The sequence below is a fragment of the Pongo pygmaeus genome, chromosome 10 (assembly GCF_028885625.2).
Source record: "Pongo pygmaeus isolate AG05252 chromosome 10, NHGRI_mPonPyg2-v2.0_pri, whole genome shotgun sequence".
NCBI lineage: Eukaryota > Metazoa > Chordata > Mammalia > Primates > Hominidae > Pongo > Pongo pygmaeus.
This window is the reverse complement of record NC_072383.2, coordinates 125831488-125849338: the sequence shown is the minus strand read 5'-3', so window position 1 is coordinate 125849338 and position 17851 is coordinate 125831488. Positions and strand designations below refer to the sequence as shown.

The 17851-nt window shown below is 39.1% G+C and overlaps 1 long non-coding RNA gene across 1 annotated transcript in view; it reads left to right on the top strand.

The window, feature by feature from the left end:
* The window catches only part of LOC129010637 (uncharacterized), a 29241-nt gene extending 15427 nt beyond the window's left edge, over positions 1 to 13814 (top strand). Inside the window, exons 2-3 of the long non-coding RNA XR_008493043.1 lie at positions 11912 to 12386; positions 13210 to 13814. This is a non-coding gene — a long non-coding RNA (uncharacterized LOC129010637). The remainder of the gene's footprint in view (positions 1 to 11911; positions 12387 to 13209) is intronic.
* Positions 13815 to 17851: the final 4037 nt, after the last annotated feature.

Below are 17851 nucleotides of genomic sequence, written 5' to 3'. Positions count from 1 at the left end.
TCCAAAGGCAAAGGAGATGGCATTTCTCCAGCTTAAGTTTCACTATATAGTTTTAGGAAGTTAACATTAGCTGATATTACTACTATCCTTATCAGAAAATTACTCTTTTGGAATTTAAGAAAATCTCTATGAAGAGGTACAAAGATTAGCAGCAAATGATGAGAACTGACTTCAGTCTGGGTCAGAGTCCAAGGAGGATATCAGTGTTCCTTTACTTTAGTGCTATAATCTGATCCCAAGCAGTAAAGCAAACTCAAGCGATTTTCTGAGAACCATGATAGGACAATTTTAACTCCATGAAGTTAATCTGCCAGATTATAGTACATATTTTAGAACATATTTGATATCATTCCAGATGTTTCCTTGGCTAAACATTCTTAAATTACCGTGACAACAATCTGTAAGTTAATTATTTGCTAATATTGTCCTATTAGTTTGGAACTTCAAGGCTCCTGACCAGCTGAAGAAAAGGTGATCATCAAAAACATGAACCATCAGAGAGTGACAAGAAGTTAGAAATGTACTATTGGTAATGAGATTATCAAGCAGGCTTTGTTGTACCAAAGGTTTATCTCACCTGAGGTTATGTCTTTCCAACTAAGTTCATGATAGGAGAACATATTGCTAATAATAATCGTTCATATAAATTGACCCATACACATATCAGGTTCTAATCATTGCATTTTAAATACATTATCGCTGCATCACTAGAACACTCCAAAAGGTAAATTCATCTATTATTCTTTATTCTCATTTTACAGACAAAGAAGTCGAGGCTTAGTAAAGCCAAGAAACTCTCCCAGGCTTATACCATTAAGAATTGGTTATAGACTAGATTCCAGTAAGTTTAATGTTAGAGACTGAGTTCTTAGCCATCGTGTATTATTGACTCTCCTACTTTTACTGGCAAAAACTGAAGTGTTGTTACTGTGTCATTTTGTTTTAACCAAACATTTGGCATAATTATTTTCATATTCAGACAAGCTACAGACTCCTTCAGGGGATAGCAAACTATGACCTTCAGGACCAATTCAGTCCAATGCATGTTTTGTAAGAAAGAATTTAAAGCTACATCTGATTGTTTATACATGTTTATGCTACACTTGACACATACGGCCTGTGGCTGCTTTTATTCTTGTGCTCATGACAGAGACCATATGGTCTGCAAAGCTACTATCTGGCTGCCCCTGGTGATACAGCCAGGCTTGAGCTTGAGGTTTGATGATTACAGGTATCAATGGAACCACGCCAAGAAGCATGGATCTCCTGTGGTGCATGATCATATAAGTGACGGGTTCCTAGCTGCCAAGGGTGACAAGCCCAACTCCGCTAAGAACCTAATCCCAGAGCTGACCCCAGATCGGCTCTTCCTGCCTCTTTTCCCAATGCTTACCTGCTGGAGTTCCTTCACTGGCTCAGCCCAGAGTCATTCTCATGTCTGGTATGATCTCACTAATACCGTGCCTCCAAATCCTCTTTTTGGATGACTTCATTTCACAATACTCTCCTCTCCCTACCTCTCAGGATGGCCTTCATAGGATCTTTCTCCAACTGAGGCATTTTCTTGTTTGTCTTCACCAAGGCAAAGCCCCACAGTGGACAGGTCTGATTGGTTTCTTGTCTATTTCCCTGCAGAAGGCAGTCATGAGGTCCTCAAGGGTCCACACCTGGCATGTCCCAGGTGCATCCCATGGGTTGACCTCTCTGCCCGGATCTGCACGTGCCCCAACCTAGGCCTTCATTTAAGACAAACTTGGCCATCGTCTGTCAAACAACAGAGCCTAGCTGGAGTCTCCTAGAATGGGTCATGTTGTGAGCCTGGAATACCTGATGTTTCAACCTTTTACCTGAAGATCCAGGCTGAGTTGTGACCCCTCTCTAAGCAGAAACTTCACCAGGTGCATCAGGCCTGTTAGAGGGGGTCCCCAGAGGGTTCTCCCAGGATGGTAGTGTGTTGAAAGGCTCAAGAGCTGTGGGGGCCATAGTCTAAAACACAGGGCCCAAAGGATCATGGTTGTAATTATGGGACCCTATTGCCCTATGGAGTCATAAATGCATCTTGAAATTATAAAGTATCTCAAAAAGAAAAGTATCAGTTTTCATTTGTGTAAGTATAACTGTCTTTCAGATGGGGCACTTGCTTTCAACTCTCTGTTTATACAATATTATCCATCTTCCATTCATCCATGTGTACTTCTCACACATACTGCTGCAATATTCAGCCTGTGTTGTGAGTGCTGGAGAGAGAGGGGGAGAAGCAAATATAACAGACTGGAATGTTTGCCCGTTAGGGGCTACAACACCCAGCACAGGCCAGGTCAGAGCAGACAGTCATTAAATATTTTTTAAATTAATAAATGAGCATGGTCACTGTGGCCAATTGAAGATCTAGTAGCATAAGGAAAGAGTGTGGTAGGGATGTTGGAAGAGAGTGGGGTTGACTAAGCAAATAAACAGGGATATCAAGTATGAACAGAGTGTCAAACTGCAAGGAAATAGAGATCTTGTTATTCAGAAAGTTGGAAGCTCATAGCCTGATGTGTAGAAAGGGCTGTGTGTGTGAGCCAGGGCAAGAAGAGTGTGTTGTGGTCCATGCTGCACGGAAGTGTCAAGTGAATGATACTGACAGGTCTCAACCTAATAACTAAGAAAATAAATAGAAACAGGAAAAGAAAACAGCCCAATTTCCCTGAGTTTCAGCTCAACATGTAAAATACACAATCACACACATACGTAAATACACCCATCTGCATACTTTCTCTTTTTGTGTGAGCAGCTGGAATTTACTGTAGGTGAAACAAATGTGAAGGAGGTTGGGAAACATACAGGATTCTCAGTTCTATTTGAGACTTATCGATCTGAGTCAGTCTTATAAAATAGTATCTGATTATTTTTAGTTTAAAGGGAAGCCTCAGTTGGGCACTTCAGCCGGATTATCATTGACGCTGGCATACGTTAGACCAGACTGCATGTTGAAGCATGTCTTAAAATCCACCTTGTGTCTGCTTAATTGCTGATATGGTTTGGATCTGTGTCCCCAGCAAATCTCATGTTGAATTGTCATCCCCAGTGTTGAGGTGGGGCCTGGTGGGAGGTGAATGGATCATGGGGACAGAGTTCTCATGAATGGTTTAGCACCATCCACCTTGGTACTGTATAATGATAGAGTTCTCATGAATGGTTTAGCACCATCCACCTTGGTACTGTATAATGATAGAGTTCTCATGAATGGTTTAGCACCATCCACCTTGGTACTGTATAATGATAGAGTTCTCATGAATGGTTTAGCACCATCCACCTTGGTACTGTATAATGATAGAGTTCTCATGAATGGTTTAGCACCATCCACCTTGGTACTGTATAATGATAGAGTTCTCATGAATGGTTTAGCACCATCCACCTTGGTACTGTATAATGATAGAGTTCTCATGAATGGTTTAGCACCATCCACCTTGGTACTGTATAATGATAGAGTTCTCACAGTATCTGGTTGTTTAAAATTGTGTGGCGCCTCCCCACTTTCTCTCTTCCTCCTGCCCTGGCCATGTAAGACGTGCCTGCTTCCCCTTCACCTTCCACCATGATTGGAAGCTTCTTGAGGCTTCCCCAGAACCCAGAAGCAGAAGCTAGTATGCTTCCTGTAGGGCCTGTGGAAACATGAGCCAATTAAACCTCTTTTCTTTTCTTTTTTTTTTTTTTTTTGAGAATGAGTCTTTAAAAAAAAGCACTCAGGCTGGAGTGCAGTGGTACAATCTTGGCTCACTGCAACCTCCGCCTCCCAGATTCAAGCAATTCTCCTGCCTCAGCCTCTCCAGTAGCTGGGATTACAGGCATGTGCCACCACACCCACCTAATTTTTGTATTTTTAGTAGAGATGGGTTTTCACCATGTTGGCCAGGCTGGCTTCGAACTCCTGACCTCAAGTGATCTGCCCACCTTGGCCTCCCAAAGTGCTGAGATGACAGGCGTGAGCCACCATGCGTGGCCCCTCTTTTCTGTGTAAATTACCAAGTCTCAGGTATTTCTTTATAGCAATGTGAGAACTGCCTGATACAGTCACTCACATTTGCTGAGTGCTTATTTTATGCCAGATATGATCCAGAGCACCATGTGGTCATGAACGCATGAAGCTGTCACAGTGATCCTGTGGCATTGTACCCATTTCACATAGAAGAAATGGAGGTTCAGTGAGAATAAGGGTATAAACATATAAGTAGATAGATATTAATAGATAGGTGGGTAGATACAATTTTTCTGAACAAACACGTAGAAAAATAGCGTTAAAAATATTATCAAGCATGTTTTTTATTCCAAAGCTTCTAAGGGCCTTCAATGTGCATCGCTACCTCTCAAGATCAATATATGCCACATAACACACAATAAACTTAACCAGAGATGCCTTTCCTCCACTAGCATCTAGCAGCACTAGATTTTCTAGAAAAACTTTGAGAATCACTGATGATATAACAGATCTCAAAATGCCTTGAAATTTGAATTCAAAATAATGTTTAAATATAAAATGGACTTTTGTGCTTTGTTTCCAACAAATAGAAAGGAGAACTTACTCATGAAATTTAGGCAGCCCATCACACAGAACTAGGTGTTTTGTAATTTTTTTGACTCAAAATTGGTAAGCCAGCATTAGAAAGAGTGAGAGTATTGTCTATCTTAAGCTATGTATAGGGATGATTGCAGCATATAGCCCCAAGGCCATACTGACAGCAAGGTCTTATCTCAGATAGGGAGCTCTATTCTCTCCCTGTATTAGTCTGTTTTCATGCTGCTGATAAAGACGTACCTGAAACTTGGTAATTTATAAAGGAAAGAGGTTTAATGGACTCACAGTTCCATATGGCTGGGGAGACCTCACAATCATGCTGGAAGGCGAAAGGCACACCTTACATAGTGGCAGGCAAGAGGGAAAGAGAACCAAATGAAAGGGGAAACCCCTTGTAAAACCATCAGCTCTTGTGAGACTTATTCACTAACACAAGACAGTGTGGGGGAAACGACCCCCATGATTCAATTATCTCCCACCAGTTCCTCCCACACGTGGGAGATTATGGGAGCTACAATTCAAGATGAGATTTGGGTGGGGACACAGCCAAACCATATAACTCTCCCATTGTGTATCTTTATTTACTGGCCCAACATCATCCTTCAAAAATTGCCCACTTCTCCTTCATTTCTGTACTTTTTCCACACACCCACAGACAAATACTTAGATACACACACACATACACCACCCTTTTAAAATTAATGTCTTTCTGAACATATGGCCATAGCTTTTTATCACACTAACATTATCGAAATCTTCCTCTCTCTCTCTCTCTCTCACTCTCGCTCTCTCTCTGTCTCACTCTGTGTGTGTTTAAATTCCAAGAAATGTAATGGGGAAATATATTTAAAACCATTAACATTTTTAATATCTGCAGGGTTGAGATTCAGGACAGTTAGGCGGATACGTTATGGAAAGGGGATTTCCATTTGTTATTTAACCTGTACATTCTGTGCTTTGTTGCAAACATATATTGTTTTGGTAGTTTAAATAAATACTTTTAATAACTAAAATAACACATGTGTCCTAAGTCAAAGAATTTCTTGGTCCTAATTTACCTCCATGAATTTGAAACAAAGAAGCTAAATTTGAAATCTATTAGGCAGTTGGCAACATAGAACACTGAATAATGCTGCGTCCTGAGGCATCTTTGCAGAGTTTGAAGTGCTTTCTCCTTTATAAGTGATTTTGTGCTGCACAAATGGGTGCTCATGGATACTTGACAGAAATGTCTAGGCCTCTGCAGCACATCGTGTATAAAAGGTTGATAAGGGAGGCTGGGGTGGGCGGATCACCTGAGGTCAGGAGTTTGATACCAGCGTGGCTAACATGGTGAAAACCTGTTTCTACTAAAAAAAAACCAACAAAACAAACAAAAAAAAATTAGCCAGGCGTGGTGATGCACACCTGTAATCCCAGCTTCTCGGGAGGCTGAGGCAGGAGAATTGCTTGAACCCGGAAGGCGGAGGTTGCAGTGAGCTGAGATTGCGCCATTGCACTCCAGCTTGGGCAACAAGAGCGAAACTCCATCTCAAAAAAAGAAAAAGTGATAAAAGGCTGTGCTCCAGTTTCCTCTAGGAGTTAAACACAGGAAATGGTCCGCTTGCCTGCTGGTTTCAGGCAGAGCCCGCCTGCTTGGGGACTATGAGTCACATTGTGTGAGGCTCCTGGTGAGCACATGGGATGCCCAGGGACCTTCAGGAGCAATTCATGTTTCTAACTAACTCTTTTAGCAGCTCATTCCGTGAGACATTTATTGGCAACAAGAACTTGTTTAGAGACATTCACAGAAGCAGAGATAGAGAAGTGCATAAGCGTGAATAATTATCTGCAAGAGATAATTGACGACGTAGATCCCATGGGTGGAAAAGGACAAAGCCTTTTTCCTGTGTTTGATTCCCCTCTCTTCGTGATGAAAGTGTCTTGTTTCATGCAGTTGATGACATACCTCAGATTCATCTTCATTAGTGTTCCGTTTAGCAGGATCTACCAGCTCCACGTGTGACAGTTTTTATTCTGGTAGGCTTTCAATTAAACTCCATAGATAAAAGGTATTTTTACTTCAAAGGCATGTAAAACCATCTTTCACTAATGATAGATTTGAATGACATAGTTTCACAAGACTGTATCCGACTACAATGAAAACCGTTAGAAGTTTCTTCTTTTCAGTCACTGATTGCCGTGTTCCATAAACAGAATGATTTTTATTTTTAATATATAGTGGTAAACACAGTCTACAAATTCAGGGCCTGAAAAAAAAATAAGCCAAACTTTGAAAAGTGTTCACAGAAGTGTAAAAGAATGAATAAAAGCAGGAAGTCAAGTTCTTTCCATGTTTGTAGCTCATGGAAATTTGTCCTGGTCACATGTACTGCCACAGTGTGTTTTGTAGTGACTGTTTCCAAGGCTCCCCCAGGACTGCAGCAGACACAGCTTGGGGAGGAGGGAGTGGGGCAGAAGGGACGGTGGGGTGGGCTTTGCCCTTGACACACTGGCCCCTTGGTCATTCTGATGGTGTGGGAACCCAGTAGGCCTCAGTTTTCTTGGCTGAACTAAAATAGAATAAGAATCCTGTACAACATGCTTTTGGGCCACACTTTCATTTAAAATAAGTCAGGATGGATGCATACATACATACATACACGCATATATACAATTTTGTAAATACTTATATTGTAAATACTTATATTTCACATATATACCTATGTTTATATAACTATATATTATATATACCTATATTTCACATATATAAAGAGAGATAGATATAGATATACACACATTTGTGTGGCAGGATAAATATAAAGAGAAAGAACAGCAGGATGGAAATATTTTGTAGATATAGACATAGATATAAATAGCTCCTGGCCCTGGCCCTCTCCTCTTCTCTGCACTCTCCTGCCCAACATATATATATACACACACACACACATATATGTGTTTATACACACACATATATACATATATACATGCACACACACATATATGTGTATACAGTATGTCCTCACTTAAAATCATTAATATGTTAATAGGTTCTTAGAAACTACAACTTTAAGTGAAAAGATGTATGGTAGGTCCTCAAACAACGTCGTTTCCTTCAACATTATCTGGTTATAATGTTGATGAGAAAAAAAACTGGCTCTGTCGTATGTCTTTCTCTTAAAGTCGCAGTTTCCAAGAGCCTATTAATGACATGGAGAAATTATACATCCTGCCACTCGTTCTTTTTTACTTCTCATATTTACACCATTTACATTTAAAGTAATTACTGATATGTCAGAGTTTAATTCTGCTATGTTTTTATTTGTTTTTTCTCTCTGCTTCTTATTCCTCTGTGTCTTTTCTTGTCCTCATGTGGGATGCATGAAAAGGTTTTAGAATTCCATCTTTTATCATCTTATTGAGCACATTGCATTGTATGGTTTTCTTAGTAGATGCTCTAGTTATTGTGTGTGTGTGTGTGTATGTATAAAAACAGAAAGTCTAGTTTCCTCAATGTTTGTAACTCGTGAAAGTTCAGTCCTGGTCACATGCATTGTCACTGTGCTTTGTGGGGTCTGTTTTCAAGGTACCATGTTACCATATGGTCACACACACACACACACACACACACACACATACACACACTAGGCATCACAGGATGCAGGTATAGACATGGTATCCCTTTGAATGAAGCATAGAAACCTTACTTCCATTTCTGTCCCTTTGCTCTCCTCGCTTTTCAAATATAATTTTCCTACATAATCTCCTCGGCATACATTGATCACTACAATAGATAATAAGTTTGCTTCGATCCTAAAATATGATTAAAGACACTCAGGAGGTGAAAGATAGTCTATTTTATTTGCTTCTATTTTTATATATAATTCTGTTTTCTTTCTTTCTGAGGGTCAACATTTTCTTCTGCTACCATTTTACTTTGTTTGGAGAGGTCCCTATTACTATTCTTTCAGGGTATATCTTGTAGTAACATATTTTCTTCATTACATTTTAACAGAAAATGCTTTTTTTGTCTCATTTCTGAAGGACTATTTCACCAGATATAGGATTTTGATTTTATGTGTTTTTTTTCTTTAAGTATTTGAACAATGTTGCCCCACTTTCTTCTCATTTCTGTCATTTCAGATGAGAAATTCTTTGTCCTTCGAATTGGTATTTAATAAATAATGTATTTTTTTCTCTGTTTTTAATCTTTTCTTGTTGCTTTCAGCTTTTGGAAGTTTAATTATGGCACGTCTTGGTGTGGCTTTCTTTGGGTTTATCTCATTTGAAATATTCTCAGCTTCTTGAATCTGTAGGTTGATTTCTTTTTGCCAAATTTGGGAAGTTTCTAGACGTTATTTCTTTGAAAAGCAGTTCAGTCCTACACTTTTTTTTATCTCTTTCTGTGACTCTAATGATATAAAACTTAAGCCTTTTTTTATTGACCCGCAGATCCCGAATGCTCTGTTCATTTTTTTCCATCAACTTATCTTTCATTCAAATCAAGTAAATTTTATCCATCTTCCTTCTGTTCCACTGAATCTCTTCTATCTCCACTCTACTATTGAGCCTATCCAGCTAGTTTTTTTTCTTTCTTTTGTATTTTTCAGTTCTATAATTCCCATTTGGTCTTTTAAAATAACTTCTACTTCGTTACTGAGATTTTGTAATTTTTTCATTTGTCTCAAGAGAATTGTAGTTTCTTGTCAAAGTATTTTTTATGATGGCTGCTTTCAAATCCTTGTCAAATAATTCTAACATCTGATTCATCTCAGTATTTGTATCTGCGCTTATTCTTTCCTCAAACTACAGATTCCCTGGTTCTTCGTATATTGACTGATTTTCAACTGTATCCTGAAAATGGTTATTTTTCTTTAAAAGACACTGAGTCCTATATAAGTCTTTTCTTTTAGCAGGCATTAGGCTTGTTTAGGTTTGGCATATGTCTAGCGTATATTTTTGGTATGTGGTTTGAGTGACAGTTTAGTTTTCAGAGCCCTTTTAGTGCTTCTCTGTTCTACTTTATTCTTCTGGTGCTGCCGGGCTCACACCCAATCCTGGCTGGTGCCACCTGCAGCTACAGAAAGTGCTTTCCTGGGCCACCTCCCATGGGGTGGCAGATGATGCTGGTCCTTGGTCTCCTGATGCCATTGAATACAGCACCAGGTGTGGATCAGCCTATGTGGGCTTCATTGTTGCCACTGTGGGTGGGTCAACTCACTGGTGCTATAGGTAGGTAGCAATGGTTGAGTTGGTTCCCTGGTGCTCTGAAATGCTGCAGGCAGATTAGCCAGCAAATGCCCCAGGTGTGCAGCAGCTGTCTGCTGGCTGCCCCTTACCCCAGTTCTACAACAAGAGAAAGCCGCTTTTCTTGAAGTATTTTGCCGATGCCTATTGGGGGTGTCCAGACTGTAATCCTCTCTGGTGCCAGCCTGGAAGATGTGTGGGAAGTAAACGTAAAACCAAGAGACTTCACCACTTTGTTGTTCAAGTCTTGAGGTCCCCAGCTAGTCTGCCTTCTTTCTTCCACATTCAGAGTCCTTCCATTGCTCTCTGTTGAGTTATATCTAGGATTGTTAGTTGTATTTATGAGTGAAGAGTAGGAGAAAGTGCATATACACCACCTTGTCTTGGTACCAGAAGTTTATATGAGTGCATCTCTTTTTATTTATTTATTTATTTTTTTGAGACAGAGTCTCGCTCTGTCATCCAGGCTGGAGTGCAACAGTGTGGTCTCAGCTCACTGCAACCTCCACCTCCTGGGTTCAACCGATTCTCCTGCCTCAGCCTCCCGAGTAGCTAGGATTACAGGCACCCGGCACCATGCCCGGCTAATTTTTGTGTGTGTGTGTGTGTTTTTAGTAGAGACGGTGTTTCACTATGTTGGCCAGGCTGGTCTCAAACTCCTGACCTCGTGATCCACCTGCCTCAGCCTCCCAAAGTGCTGGGATTATAGGCGTGAGCCCCATGCCTGACAGTAGCACATCTCTTAAAAGGCTACAGTGTTTCATCTCTTTTTTTCTATTAACACACTTCATTTTTAATATTAACACAAGGTGACACAACTAGCAAAAGAGATGGGGTCTCCACACCTGTGCCTCCTGCCTGCTGTCATTCATTGTGAATTGACATGTGTTCCATTACCCTGGAACAAAACTAGCAGAGCTTCTCAATTCTTGTTAAAGAATGATAGCTTTCTTTTCAGAGAGAAAAGGATGACGTTTATACAAAAACTGACAGGCTTTAGAATAAATATTTATCTGGCAGGAGAAGAAACTTAGACTTATCAGATTATCTTAAGAAAATCATACATAGCTGTTAGAATCAACTTTGGCTAAAGGGGGAATAATATGATGAATAGCAAACATTATATATGCAAATAATTTCACATTATAGATACCTATTGTTTTCACTTTCCATAAACTGTCACAATCAAAATAAAAATGATAAACTGGTGGTGGGAAACGTGGTGATTGGGAAGCTGAGGGAGAGCATTTGTGTTTGGATCCATCAAATTATGTACCTTTTTATTATTCAAGTTAATGGTATTGTGTTTATAAGCATTTGTGCCCTAATTTATTTCCCCAGGCTGCAAACAATTTCCTTGTGCTCAACCAAATTCAAAAGTCCTCCTGGTAGATAACTCTGCTTCACAGTTTGTTCCCCAAATGAGTTTAGTTTGAATGGAGCTTCCAGTTTGAAACCATACACATCTTCCTCATTCTTCCGTCTCTGCCAAAGCCCTGTCCTGCAGACTCCGACCCTCAGTCCATCTCACAGTGGATACTCCCTGCAACACGGGACGTTCCAAGCAGTTCACATAGCTTTGTTTATGGGATATAGCATAGTTGGACTTGCCAGATGAAGTACAGGAAACCGCAGTTAAATTTGAGTATAAGATAAATAGTGAATAATTTTATAGTACAGTATGTCTCAAGTATTGTATGGAACATACTTCTGCTAAAAAAAAAATGCATTATTTATCTGCAATTCAAATTTAACACCATGCACTTTTATTTGCGTAGTCTGACAATCCTCTATTGAGGTCATGATGTTTCCACCTTCCAAAACATATCTGTCAGAAAATATGCATTTTTACTCTAGTTCAAGATGACTAGTTTAAAGAAAGCTGCGGTAAAACTTAAATGCTATCTTCCTTAATTCCTTTACTTTGTAGTGACCAAATCAAAAACACACTTTAATGTGGCCACTAAATCAATGCGATAAGAAAACCTGAAGCATTATTATCACATTTACTGTCCAATGCTATTTATGTGAATTTAGAAAATGCACAAAATATTACAACGTATTTTGCAATAAGATGTGTCAGGGTCAAGCACATGTCACAAATATATCTGACTTCTGTTTGTACAGGAGAAAGAGATGAAGAAGACATTCGTATCAGGGGGAAAATGAAATACAACCATAACAGGGACACATACGAACCCTTGATGTTCCTGTGCCGTGAGATGAGGAGTACAATTAAATCAAATCTCTGCATTTATATACAGACAAGAAAAGAAGACAAAAATAAAGAAACAAGTTCTTGAAAGGAACACAGCATTTCTATCCAATGAAGAATGAAGATATCCTGGAATACATTTATGGCCCCTCAGCAATGCTGGTCTGAGAAGCACTGCCATCCTGTTCACAAACTTTGGAATACGTTCATTTGAGCTTCCCTAGTTCTGCCACATACTCTCCAGACAACCTGTGACAAGTTTCTGAGCCTCAGTTTCCATATCCGTAAAAGGGAAATAAGAATACTCACCCCCCAGGATTTCTGTGAGAGTTAAATGAGATAATGTATTGAAAGTATCTTGATACAAGACCTGACAAATTCATGCATGTATGATAAATGGCTTACTATTATTGTTATAGAATGGGATATGATATTATTATCTATATTTGTAATGTGTCTTCCAAACTACCATCTAAATTTTACAAGTAAATCAAGTATGTTTTAGGTTTTTGTCTGCCTCTCTTTACTCCCCAGCTCTCAATAAACACTTATGCGTGATTAATTGTAATTGAGTAAGGAGAATAAATTTAGATGAGAAACATAAAGAATAGTTTTTAAAAGACAGAGAGGCTCTAGGAAGTGGTGTCATAGGGTTTTAAGTTTAGAGTCAAGAAGCCCTGACTGTGATATGGGTGACAAATTCAGAAACCTACAGGAGCCAGATTCTTCAAAATTATCCACTTTTTGATCCATCTTTTATCTTCTCATTTTTATTATGACATAGATGTAGAAACTATTTGTTTTCTTTTTTGTCTATAAAAACATCAGAGGTCCAACCACAGCAATATATAGAAACTAACACTGAAGCTAGCTTCAGGGAGGCAAAAGGGAGTGGTGGGGATTGCGGTAACATGGTGTGGATATCAGCACACACCCTGTTGAAAGGGAGCAGCTGGCTTCCTCAGGCGGGAAGGCAGGGCTGGTGCTGCCTGAACTTCCTGTTTTTGGTAAACTGATAAGAATACATATATTTGTGTCAAATCTCCCAATTTTAAAATAGTGACTCAAAAATATCTAAAGCACTATGTGAGTAAAGTAAAAAAGAGTCCCATGCCTGCAGGACGAAATTGGGCACGTCAGGCTGTTGGGGCATATACTTTTTCTTTAAGTCACAAAGGAATGATTATCTTGTCTGCTACTTTTGTTTCAGATTAGAAAACCTGAGACCCAGATGGGGGAAACTGCTTTCCACGGTTAATCATGAACAACTGGCCAGGATGGGACAGAACCCCATACACAGCCTTCATTCCAGGGCTCAGAACAAAAAGAAGGCAGTGGCCTGGGCTGCACCTGAGCTTGGCTTCACATAGGAGTGATTCTGGAATGCAGGCTCCTGATGACGACCTCAAGGTTAGAATGAATGCTGAAGATGCCTTTTTTGTGTGTGCTTTTCTTTTCTAAATAAAATACAAATTGCTTTTATTTCATGAAGAGCAACTACATTCCCAGGTTGCTTTAGTCTTCTAGGGATCCTTGGCCAGACCTACCCTGTGTTAGGTTCCTTATCTGTAAAATGCAGAGTATCTCACAAACTCACAAGTGTGGTATGAGGACTGAAACGATCACCTGGAGTGGCGATCCTAACCTCCAACTTTCCGTAAGAAAGAATTCCATTCTGTGCATAAAAATTCATGCTTGTAACGTGTGTTTATCCGAAATGAGACCAACAGAAGATTATTTTCCTCCAATAGTGCAAGCTAATAAATAAGGCACATTTTAAAGCTGTTTCTAATTAATAAAAGCATTATATCCATTAAAGAGTCGTAACTTAAATCTATCTTCTTAAAAGAAGTAGCTTACATAGTTCATAATTGTGTAAAATGTTAACACTTGCATCATGAGTTACTTCAGAGAAAGGGTAATAAGCCCCACTTGGCTCTCTGCCTCTCTGTTAAAAAGCAATCACAGAAACATGCACACAAGCGTTTAAAAAGAGGCCTCAGAAAAATATCTTTCTTGTAGAATTAACATTGATCTTCAATAGCTTGTCCCACTTTTGCATTCTTTTTCACAGATGAAATAGTTGTTCTCCATTGTAAGGCAAAACCGCTTTAAGAACTCAGGGTTCAATCCTGTTGCTATTCTCAGGATTTACTTCTGGTGTTATGATGTTTTTTCTTTGTAATTTCATAAAAAAAAATGTTTATAGGCTACTTCTGAGCCATAAGCTTTGATTACTTTAATGATCACACAACACATATTCTGTAAGCATGCTTTCGATGTGCATCCTGGTGTGTGAGTATTTAATTATATTACATGAAACAATTCATAGCTGAGAAGAAGATAAGGTTAACTTTGATAAGGGAAAATGTGAAATTGCCCTCCAATTCTTTTCTAATGAAACTGTGTGCTTGTGTCTGTGTGTAGATATATATATAAGATATATATATACTATATATATTATGTATATATATACTTACATACATATATATGTATCATAGATAGATAGATAGATAGATAGATAGATAGATAGATAGATAGATATAAAATATATATAACACAACAAAATATTCCCTAAACATTTTGTGTCAATTCTGTTAGGCAGTGAACTCCAAATTTGACCAAGACGCAAATTTGGTCCTGATATTTTTATAATCTCCAAGGGAGGACATGGCGCCTGTGGAAGTCATCATTTTGATCATTTTGAAAGGTAGACGCTGGTCAGGATGATGACGGAGATGTAGATCTGATGCCCAGAATCTCAGGTGTGTGAACGTCTTGTTTCTCCATCATAGAACAGGAAACGTCATTCCTGGGGAAGAACACCCAATGAACAGGCACCTCCTTAGAGAGATGGTGCATTTATAACTAGGAAGAAAAACATATGTTCAATGTAAGAACAACCTTTACAAATGGGAAGAAGAGAGATCTTGGCTGATTTTACCTCTGTAATTATGGCAAAGGGACAATTGAATGGGTGGAAAGTGAACATGCAGTCCTTCCTTTGGAGTAAGGTTACTAATTTTGGTTTTACCTCTGTATCTCATTTACGCAAGGTTCAGGAAATATTTTGTGATGATAGCTGTATTAGATTCCTAGGGGCTACATAATAAAGTACCATCAACTACTTGGCTTAACACAAAAGAAATTCTTGTTTCGCAGTTCTGGAGCCTGGAAATCTAGAATCAAGGTGCCACAGGGTTGCTCTCTACTGGAGACTCTGAGGGAAAGTCTATTCCATGCCTTTCTCTGAGATTCTGATAGTTAGTTTCCCACACTCTTTGGTGACCCTTGGCTTGTGGACACATCACTCTAGTCACTGCTTCAGTCTTCACACGATGGTATCCCTGTGAGTTTATCTCTGTTTTCTCTCATTATACAAACACCAGTCATATTGGACAAGGGGACCATCCTACTCCAGTATGACTTCATCTCAACCCAATTACATCTGCAGAGACCCTATTTCCAAATAAGGTTGCACTTCACATGTATCAAGATTTAGGACTTCAACATATCTCATAGGGAGACACAATTCAGCACATAAAATGGTACTTACAATAAATATTTTACGTGGGCTCAAGTATATGTAAGTAGTCTGAAGAGTTCCATAGACAACCGTATAAACATGAGTGGATTTCCAAAATACAGTGTTAAGGAGAAAATGTTAAAACAAAAAAGACCAAGAATAAGAGCACAATACTATTTATTTATATGGAAACTGTGTCACCAGCTAATTACTATATATCTTTCAGGAATAAATATTTTTAAGCACAAATATCAAATATATTAGAGTAGTACCTATGGGGAAAAAAGAATGATGGGTGGGGATAGGGATGAGATGAGTGGTTTAAAACAATGGCCCTAGATTACTTGAAATTTGTCCCATTAAGATGTCGGTTCTATATCTCTTCCCCTTGAGTTTGAGTGGGTTTTTGACAGTTTCAACCATTAAAGTATGGCAGAAGTGATGCCTTCAGCATATTTGGTTCTTTTGGGACACTTGCTCTGGAGGAAGCCAGCTGACACATAAGAAGAAGCCATGTGCAAGTACACAGTCAACAGCTCCAGCTGAGCTACAAGTTGACAGGTGGCATCAGCTGCAGCCATGTGAGTGCACCATCTTAGACTTGCAGCTCTGAGCCTTCAGATGACCGCAGCCCCAGCTGATAGCTTATTTTAATTGCAGGAGATCCCACACAAAACTACTGAGCTGATCCCTTGCTCTACAAAATTAAGAGTAAAATCATAGTTACAGGCCAGGCATGGTGGCTCATGCCTGTAATCCCAGCACTTTGCGAGGCCGAGGTGGGCAGTTCATGAGGTCAGATGTTCAAGACCAGCCTGACCAACATGGTGAAATCCTGTCTCTACTAAAAATAGAGTTATCTGACTGACTGGGTGCTCAGAATCCATCATATTCACTTCTGTCTATGTGTTTTAAGAGAAAAATACATATATATATTATTTTCAATACAAGCACAGTGTGTATATATATACACACATACATATACACATATATACATATACACACATATGTATATATGTGTGTGTATATTTATGTATACATATATATATATATATAGTGCTTGTTTTGAAAATAAACCAAACTACTTGTATCCATTTGCATTGCATTAAGGTCTTTTTGGTTGTTGTTGTGTAATGTTATATTGGCAGCTACTTACTACATTGTGTTTTCATAGGATCTTAAACTGCAGGTAGGAAACTAAACTTCAAGGTCTACCAGCCTGTAAGAATAATTACAAAATCGTTACTACATGCCTTCATCCCTTTTCTCACTAGTTGCGTGAGTAGACTTCCTTTAGAATGTAAAATTAGCACCAATAGAGGTTGTTTCTGGTTGATTGGTCTCCCCCAGATGTACTTTGTGTTAAAAAATAATGTGATTGGGAGGTCAGTACATAACATGCACTATTTTTCTCAGCGTTAATGTGAGGGAAAGCTTATTTTGTATTTAGGCATATACGGGAATTGTCACCTTCCTTTACAATAAACATTAGCATGTCCTGTGTGTCTTTACATTGCACAGAGAACCCTGGACTCAGCAAACTCTCTTCTGTTATGATGCCAACCCACCATGTTTATGTCCTGTGAGCCCACAGATCTCTAAAGGCATCAGTCATCCAAGGCAGAGGGTGAAAAGGTGATGCTGAGGAGGCCCCTGATTGTCAGTGGTCTACCTCTGCTTTCACTAAAGAGCCACTCACATCTTAGTATCAGACGGCCTAGGTGGAAGTCACTATGAAATACCCACAAGCACATGCCTAACTTATTCTGATAAGTGTTGTGTTGCTAGAAGACAAGTTGGTGCCTAAATACATACAACAGACTTAGAGGTAATCTGTAATTCATGGTGAAGTTCAATTCATATTTTAATTTCTCTGTGAAATGTACAAATGCCCATATCGTATGTCAACTCCCGTTTGAACCATAATGAGAAGATCGTTTCATTTCAATTCCATCCATTCATTTCTTTCTATTTTCCCACACTCATCCACTCTCTAAATGAATAATTATCACACATAAGAGAATAACAGTGCATGCACTGTTTGGCCTATAGGGTCAAAAATGGCAGACACAAAGAATTAGTTTGGTAAACACCGATGAAAGTTTTTATGCTTTAATTATTGGCCGAAATGAAGTAGAGGTCACTGCTTGCTCATTCTCCGTTCCCCACACCCTCTAAATCACCTGTCAGTTTAAAGTAAATTTTAGTAGATTCAAAGCAAGACAAATGACTTTTGTAACACACCTCTGTGTATATCTCTCAGTGATGTGGGCATTTTGTGTCCTTCTTTCTTAGGAAAGCTCTTCTCTAAACTGAAATAGCCAGA